The sequence below is a fragment of the Epinephelus moara genome, chromosome 13 (genome assembly GCF_006386435.1).
Source record: "Epinephelus moara isolate mb chromosome 13, YSFRI_EMoa_1.0, whole genome shotgun sequence".
Taxonomy (NCBI): domain Eukaryota; kingdom Metazoa; phylum Chordata; class Actinopteri; order Perciformes; family Serranidae; genus Epinephelus; species Epinephelus moara.
In genome coordinates, this window is record NC_065518.1 from 32269620 (window position 1) to 32277149 (window position 7530).

Below are 7530 nucleotides of genomic sequence, written 5' to 3' on the forward strand. Positions count from 1 at the left end.
TTTTTTCCCCGTTAAAGGGGTTTTTTTGGGGAGTTTTTCCTTATCCGCTGCGAGGGTCATAAGGACAGAGAGATGTCGTATGCTGTAAAGCCCTGTGAGGCAAATTGTGATTTGTGATATTGGGCTTTATAAATAAAATTGATTGATTGATTGATTGATTGATATACCGGTACTAAAATAGTACCGCGGTACTAGAGTATTCTAAACTGTACTATACTGCATTTGGAAAATACCGGTATTTTGAAATTGATTCAATTCATTAATTTAGTTAATTTATTTTACTCATTTATGCACACAAACGCCTTTCTTGTTCCTATTGGAGCACAGATTGCACAAGTGGTGTGTATTACAACACCTATATCAACATTCGCAGCTGGCGCACGTGAAAAAAGACAAGAGAAAGTCTGCCTCGCAAAGGGAGACAACACGAGACAACACAAACTTGGTGGAACATTTGAGTTACCAAACCGTGACGTCCGTACCGAGGTACTTACCGAACCATGATTTTTTTGGTACCGTTACACCCCTACTATTTATTGTTCTAAAGGTTTGTATCCAAAAGGACTTTTCCATAGGAAAAGTACCGAAGTTCATATTGGTATTGGTACCGAAACAAAGATTTTGGTATCGTGACAACACTAGTCCAGTGTGCTGGTTAGTGTGGAGCAGATGTATGTATCCGTAAAGAAGTACATAATTTCTTTTTGCGCGTCAGAACCCCTGCAAAATGACCCACTTCCCTATAGGATTTTCTAAACCATTCAGTCATTTGTAAAGTCTAGAACATGATTGAATCACGTCATCCCTATTCAAGTTAGCAGTGTGCTAAACTAGAAGTAGCTGGCTTGAAAATCTGTAGTGCGCCTGCTCTATGGGCCACACAGTGCCCCCCCCCAGATTTATAATGACCCTGATCCACCCCCCCCACTGCCCTCCCCACACAGGTAAAAAAGAGGATCAGTGTTCCGTTAGTTAGGCCTAACTTACATTGCAGCAGAAAGTTGAAATGGCAGCGGTAGTAGCCTTGTCAGTGATCAATCCACATTACACCGATTCAAGAAGGGGAAAGGCTGGAGCAGATCCTTGCTGAGTTTGGAAAGCAAGGTGTTCAATTTTCCACGTAATTCTTGGTTAATAACACTGCACAGCTGATCCATTGATGGCCCGTGTTTGTGCTACGACTAATAGTGCGTTCATTTGTACTCCTAAGTCAGAGTTTTGAAGTCAGAAAAGCATTGAAATCTAGCATCTACAAGCATAAACATTTGGGATTTCGTTTCATTTCATTAACTGTCCATTTTTTTTCGAATTCCATGTTCCATGTCCCAGTTTTTAAACTGGGAAGCACTCAGTTCAGAGGTTACACTGTTCAGAGCTCCGGGTTCCGACTTCCAATGTAAATGTAACGCACCATACGGCACGGGGGTCCTAAGAGGAGCTGGTAGCTGTGCCTGTGCCTGTGCCTGTAGCGGTAACCATAGTGATAATATACAACTGTCTAATGACTGAGCTGGTGATTTTTCTGCCACATGAAGCCAGAGAAGAAAGAAAAATAATCACAGCATTTTTTTTTCAAGAACCAAAAGATGTAAATATCCTATGCCTGTTGCCTGTTGACTTTCCCAGATGTGGCAAATATTTGTTTTGTAATGTTGAGTAGCTAGTCTGACAATAATAAGAAGGCATTTGGATTTACCTGAAGTAGGCTAAATGTAAAAAAACAGCATTCTAGGCTGTAGGTGAATATCTTTAATGTTGTTATTTTATGTATAATGTTATTTTAGTAAGCAACAACTGTTAACTGAAATTTCATTTCACATTTCATGCTATGTAGGCTATACTTACTTATTTTTATTTATGTGAATCTGTTGTTTAAGTGTTTATACTTCCGTTTTCATAAACATTGTTATTTTATAATCATTTACATGAAGGCACGAGTGTGAATCATTTCAATTTTATTTTATTATTAATTTTTGCGCATAGGTTCTTTGCTTTTTTGTCAGAATACAGTTAAAGTTTCTGTGCTGAGATTCTTCATCCTGCTGAGATCAGCAAATGTTTAAATAAAACATATGCAGAAGGCATGAAGTTTTGGTGTGTGATTGACATACCAGACAAAAAACAGTTTGATCATGTATGGCTAGTGTTGATCAGGTAGGTCTTTGTTTACCAATGTTCATTCAGTCAGAAAACTCACGATTCTAATCTTTATTGCAGCTTCAGTACATACATATATATATATATATATATATATATATATATATATATATATATATATATGTATGTATGTATGTATTTACACAAAATAACTAATTGAGTTGGAATCATTTGCTGACAGCTTGGTCCCCCCCCACTTCAAAAATCCCATCTGCGCCCCTGCTCTGATCTACTGCATATGTGATAAACATGCCTGTCAAAAGAGTGATGTTGCATCTACACTGCAGGGCCAACATAGAGGTTTATAAAGGTCTGCTTTTTCAATGCCACTCCACTGGGGGTGCACAGGGGGCATAGGGACTATATGGTCTTCCACCATTACAAAGACACTGAGTCAGTTTTGCAGTGTGTTGAGGTTGCTCATGGGTAGGAAGTCAGTATGGGATCTTGCCCTTGTTGCTGCACTGGTGAGGGTGCAAGGTGATTCTTAGGATGCTTTCATCCACCTATTGAAGCTCTTTACAAGTTATTGATGTTTCCATAGCAACAGAGTTAGATGAGGAATCAGATTTTTAATGTTATTATCAATTGAACTAAATGTCAAAACTATTGAATGGAGAAAAAGCTATTAAGTTACATTTGAGTTGGGATTGTTTTGTCAAACTAACATTTTCAAGGTTGCAAACAAACTCCTTTTTTAAGATAATTTTTTAGGCATTTCTGCTTTATTGTGATAGTAAACGTAAGAGATAGGAAAGGTAGGGGAAAAAGGGGGGATGACATGCAGCAAAGGGCTCAAGCCGAACTCAAACCCAGATTATGGGGGTGAGGATTTAATGGTCTACCATGTGAGCTACCGCATTTTAATTTTTACACAGACATGGATAAGAAGTCCTAAAAGTGCCATTGGGTGAAATCATCTCAGTAACTGAGCTTGCATGTCTTCAGTAAATAGATATAGTAGACCATGTGATATAGCCTAGCTCTTAACAAAGGAAGCCCATTCTCATTCCCAGGTAGTGGTATACCGTAAGGTTACGTGTGTAACCATGGTTCTCTGAGTGGGAGGCTTCCCCTCCACCTCAGAGATATTACATATATCTCTACGGGAAACCTGATCCATCAGGGTCAGGTGTACGGATAATTACTTTAAGACAAACCACCTGTGGAGTGGACGTAGCTATCAATCAGATCGGTTATTTAAACCCCTGTCAACCACGCCCACGTTGATATAGATCTTTGGAACGAATCCCTGAGCGGCCTCGTGTTGGAGGGGAAGCCTCCTACTCAGAGAACCATGGTTACACACGTAACCTTACGTTCTCTATTGTAAGGAGGCTTCCCCTCCACCTTAGAGATATTACATATATCTCTACGGGAGAACTTTAAGACACACCACGAAGGGACAGAGCAGCACCACCCCACACATATGGCGTGGCTTTCGAATGAGACGTCACCGCCACCAAAGTGCTCTACAAAAAAGAAAAACCCCCGTGCGTCAAACCAACTACATACAAATGTACACTATATACACATCCCCCAAGCTAGCCAGCTCCGCAAGACGCAGGACGCTGGCACCCCAGCCCTGTTGCAAGACACAACCAAGGGCCAGATGGCCCCGCAAGACGCAAAGGCTCAATCAGAGGGGTGGAGAGGCCCCTCAGACCAGCCCCCACGAGGCTGACTAACAGGAAAAATGAAAAAGTCACTACCGCCGGGCTACCCCAAGCACCCGCTCACTGAACGAAGTGCCTGCAGCCACATTGAACTGGTAGAAGTGAGCAAATGTGGACGGGGCCGACCAGGTAGCCGCCGCACAGATCTCATCGACAGACGCACCGCGCCATGACGCCCAAGACGTAACCATGCCCCGAGTCGAGTGCGCCCGCACTCCTGATGGGAAGGGCGCCCCAGTCCCCACATAGGCCTGCTGGATAGCCTCCACAATCCAGTGGGAAAGACGGGCCTTAGACAGTGCCTGACCCAGAAGGTCCTGTCTAAAGCACACAAACAACTGGTCAGTCCGCCTATGGACCCGCGTCCGGTGCAAATACACCCTAAGGGCCCTGACAGGGCACACAAGTGAGTGCCCGCGCTCCCCCTCTTGCGTTGGCGCAGAGTAAAGAGACCGGAGCACGACCTCCTGACCTGGCTGCGATGCAGAGAGGACCTTGGGAAGAAATGCAGGGTTGGGTCGCAGGACCACCCCTGCCCCCTCCGGCAAGAACCTGCACAGATCTTCATGTACGGAGAGAGCATGGAGCTCCCCCACCCTTTTGGCCGTGGCTAGCGCCAACAGGAGGGCAGATTTGACGGACAGCCATTTCAGGTCCACCGACTCTAAGGGCTCAAAAGGAGGACGCTCCAGAGCCTGCAAGACCAGCTCCAAATCCCAGGGCGGCAGAGGTGGTCTACCACGTAAACCAGAAAGCCTCCTAGCACCCTTGAGGAATCGGAATACCAATTTGTCCACACCCTCAGGCAATTGGTACCTCCCAACCCGAGCTGCCTTGATTGCCGCCACCATACCCCTTAGGGTAGAGGGCGCCCTCCCAGCATCCAAGAGTCCTTGTAAGAACCGCAGGACAGCTGGGGCCGAGCACGTAAGTGGGTCCGTCTGGTGTACCCTGCACCAGGCCACAAAAGCCCTCCATCTGTGCGCATAAAGTGCTCTCGTCGACGGTGCGCGCGCCTCCTGCAGCGTACTGACCACCGAAGGTGACAACCCCATGGCTAGCAGCTCGGGCCCTTCAGGGGCCATGCCCAGAGCCTGAGCCCTTGGGGAAAGGGATGAACCTGAGTCCCCTGTGCTTGAGACAGCAAGTCCAGACGAATTGGAAGCTCCCATGGAGTCCCGCCCAGTACTGGGGGGATGTCCGAGAACCAGGTCATGTGCGGCCAATGTGGAGCCACCAGGATCAGCCTCACTTCCTCCATGTGCACCCTCCTCAGGAGAGGCGGAAGGAGGACAAATTGGGGAAAGGCGTACATCAGGACCTGTGGCCAAGGGTGAGCAAGGGCGTCCGCTCCGAGGGGAGGATCGTCCTTCCCCAGGGAGAAGAAAAGTGGGCAGTGGGTGTTCTCCCGTGATGCAAACAGGTCTACCTTGGCCCGTCCGTAACGGAGCCAAATCCCTGCTACCACCTGAGGGTGGAGTCTCCATCCGCCTGGGTCCGGTTCCCCCCTGGACAACCGATCCGCTGCACAATTCTGCACCCCCGGCACATGGACTGCCCTCAGTGAGAGAAACCTCGGGTATGCCCAAAGCCATAAGCGACGAGCCAGCTCACAGAGGCGTGGAGAAACCAACCCTCCTTGCCTGTTGACATATGCGGCTGCCGTCACACTGTCTGTCATAACCAGCACGTGCTGGCCCCAAAGGTGTGGCAGAAAATGGCGACGACCAAGATGGACCGCTGTCAGTTCCAACATGTTGATGTGCTGGGTGGTTTGAGGACCACTCCAACGACCGCTGGCGCCATTTCCTCTGAACACTGCGCCCCAGCCTGTCAATGAAGCATCCGTCAGGAGAAAAAAACGATGCGTTACCGGCCCTAGTACACTCCCTTTGGCAAGATTCCCGCCGTCTTGCCACCAACGGAGGGCCATCCGCAATCGTCTGGTGACAAGTACCCTGGTATCCAGGCGACTCCTGGGGCCCAACCCCAGCCCCAGTAGGCACATTTGTACCGCCCGCATGTGCAGGAGGGCCAGTGGAATGGCCTGCACTGAGGATGCCATCAGACCTGAAAGACGGAGACACAGTCTCCATGTGACTCCTGCCCCCAGCCTGAAATGGGAGAGGCAAGCCCTGAGGGACAACTGCCTGTCCTGCTTCACTGACAGGAGCGCAGCCCGAGAATCTATCACTAGGCCCAGGAACTGCGTCTGCTGTGAAGGCTCCAGTCTGCTCTTCTTCAAATTGAGCCGCAGACCGAGGTGCTCTATGTGCTCCAGGAGGAAAGCCAAATGAGCCTGACACTGAGCCTGCGAGTGTGCACAAAGGAGCCAGTCGTCGAGATAATTCAGAATCCGTATTCCCTTCTGTCGCAGAGGCGACAAAACCGCCTCCATGCACCTGGTAAAAGTGCGAGGAGTCTGGGAAATTCCGAACGGCAGAACCTGGAATTCGTACTGCTTGCCGTCGAAAACGAACCTGAGGAACCGCCAATGCCTGTCCCAGATCGGAATCTGAAAGTAGGCATCCATCAGATCGATGGTGACAAACCAGTCCCCTCTGTTGATGGTCAGCATCTTGCATGGCAGACGCCTGAGATGTCTGTTGAGACTCCTGAGATCTAAAATGGGGCGTAGACTCCCATCTTTCTTGGGGACAAGAAAATAGCGGGAGTAAAAACCAGCCTGCTTGTTGCCCAGAGGCACCTCCCTGATCGCTCCCTTCTCTAGCAGGGTAGAAACCTCGGCCTGGAGCACTGCCTTGTGTTCTGAGTCTACCACTGTCTTCGAGGTTGGCGGACGACGAACAAACTGAATACGAAACCCCTGGGTCATGGTAGAAAACACCCAGGGGCTCGCCTGCAGTGCCCTCCAAGCCGCAACCCGTGGTTGGGCTGGCTGGAGGCAGGCTGGATGTGACCCAGCGTCAGGAAGAAGACGAGGGCTGCGGGGTGCCCCTGCCTCGACTCTGCTTGCCCTTGCCTGTGGGCGCCCCTCCGCGCCCACGACGCGCATTCAAGGTGACCCTCAGATCATTAGAGGCCCAGCCCGACCCCTGTGGCCCCACAATCCTGGGGGCTTCCTTCTTCTTACCCCTGAACTGACCAGACCACTTGGGGGTCAGTACACCGGAAACCTCCTTAGCACAACTACGGGCCTCCTGAGCCTGCCGTAACATCACAGTGGCACCAGCACCAAACATGGCACCTGGCACGACCAGCAATTTCAAGAGAGTTCCTTTGTCCTCTGGCTGTAACCTGGATCGGGACAAATACAGCTGGCGCCTAGCAACCCGGAGCGCCGACATGCCCTTCCCAGCAGTCACCACCTGCTCTTCCATAATCTTAGATAAGATTTTGGAGACGAGCTGAATCTCATTAATGAGACGAGCATCTGCCTCACCTTGTAGCTCACGCACCAGCCGCCGCTGATACAGTGCTAACACAGAGCCAGTATTGGCCAGTTGCGTCTGTATCGCCATAGGCCTATGCACTTTAACTAGCGAGGTGTCTAGCATCCTACAGTCCCCCGGCAGAGTAACTGAACCCAGTACTGAGCTGGCCGGAAACAAAAGAGCAGACACAGACTGGTCCAATTGAGGTGGTGAACCACAGCCTACTTTGTCCTTATCCTTCATGGCAGACAAACGTCTGTTGGTAGCGGAAAAGACTAACTTAGCTGTGGGCTTTTCAAATC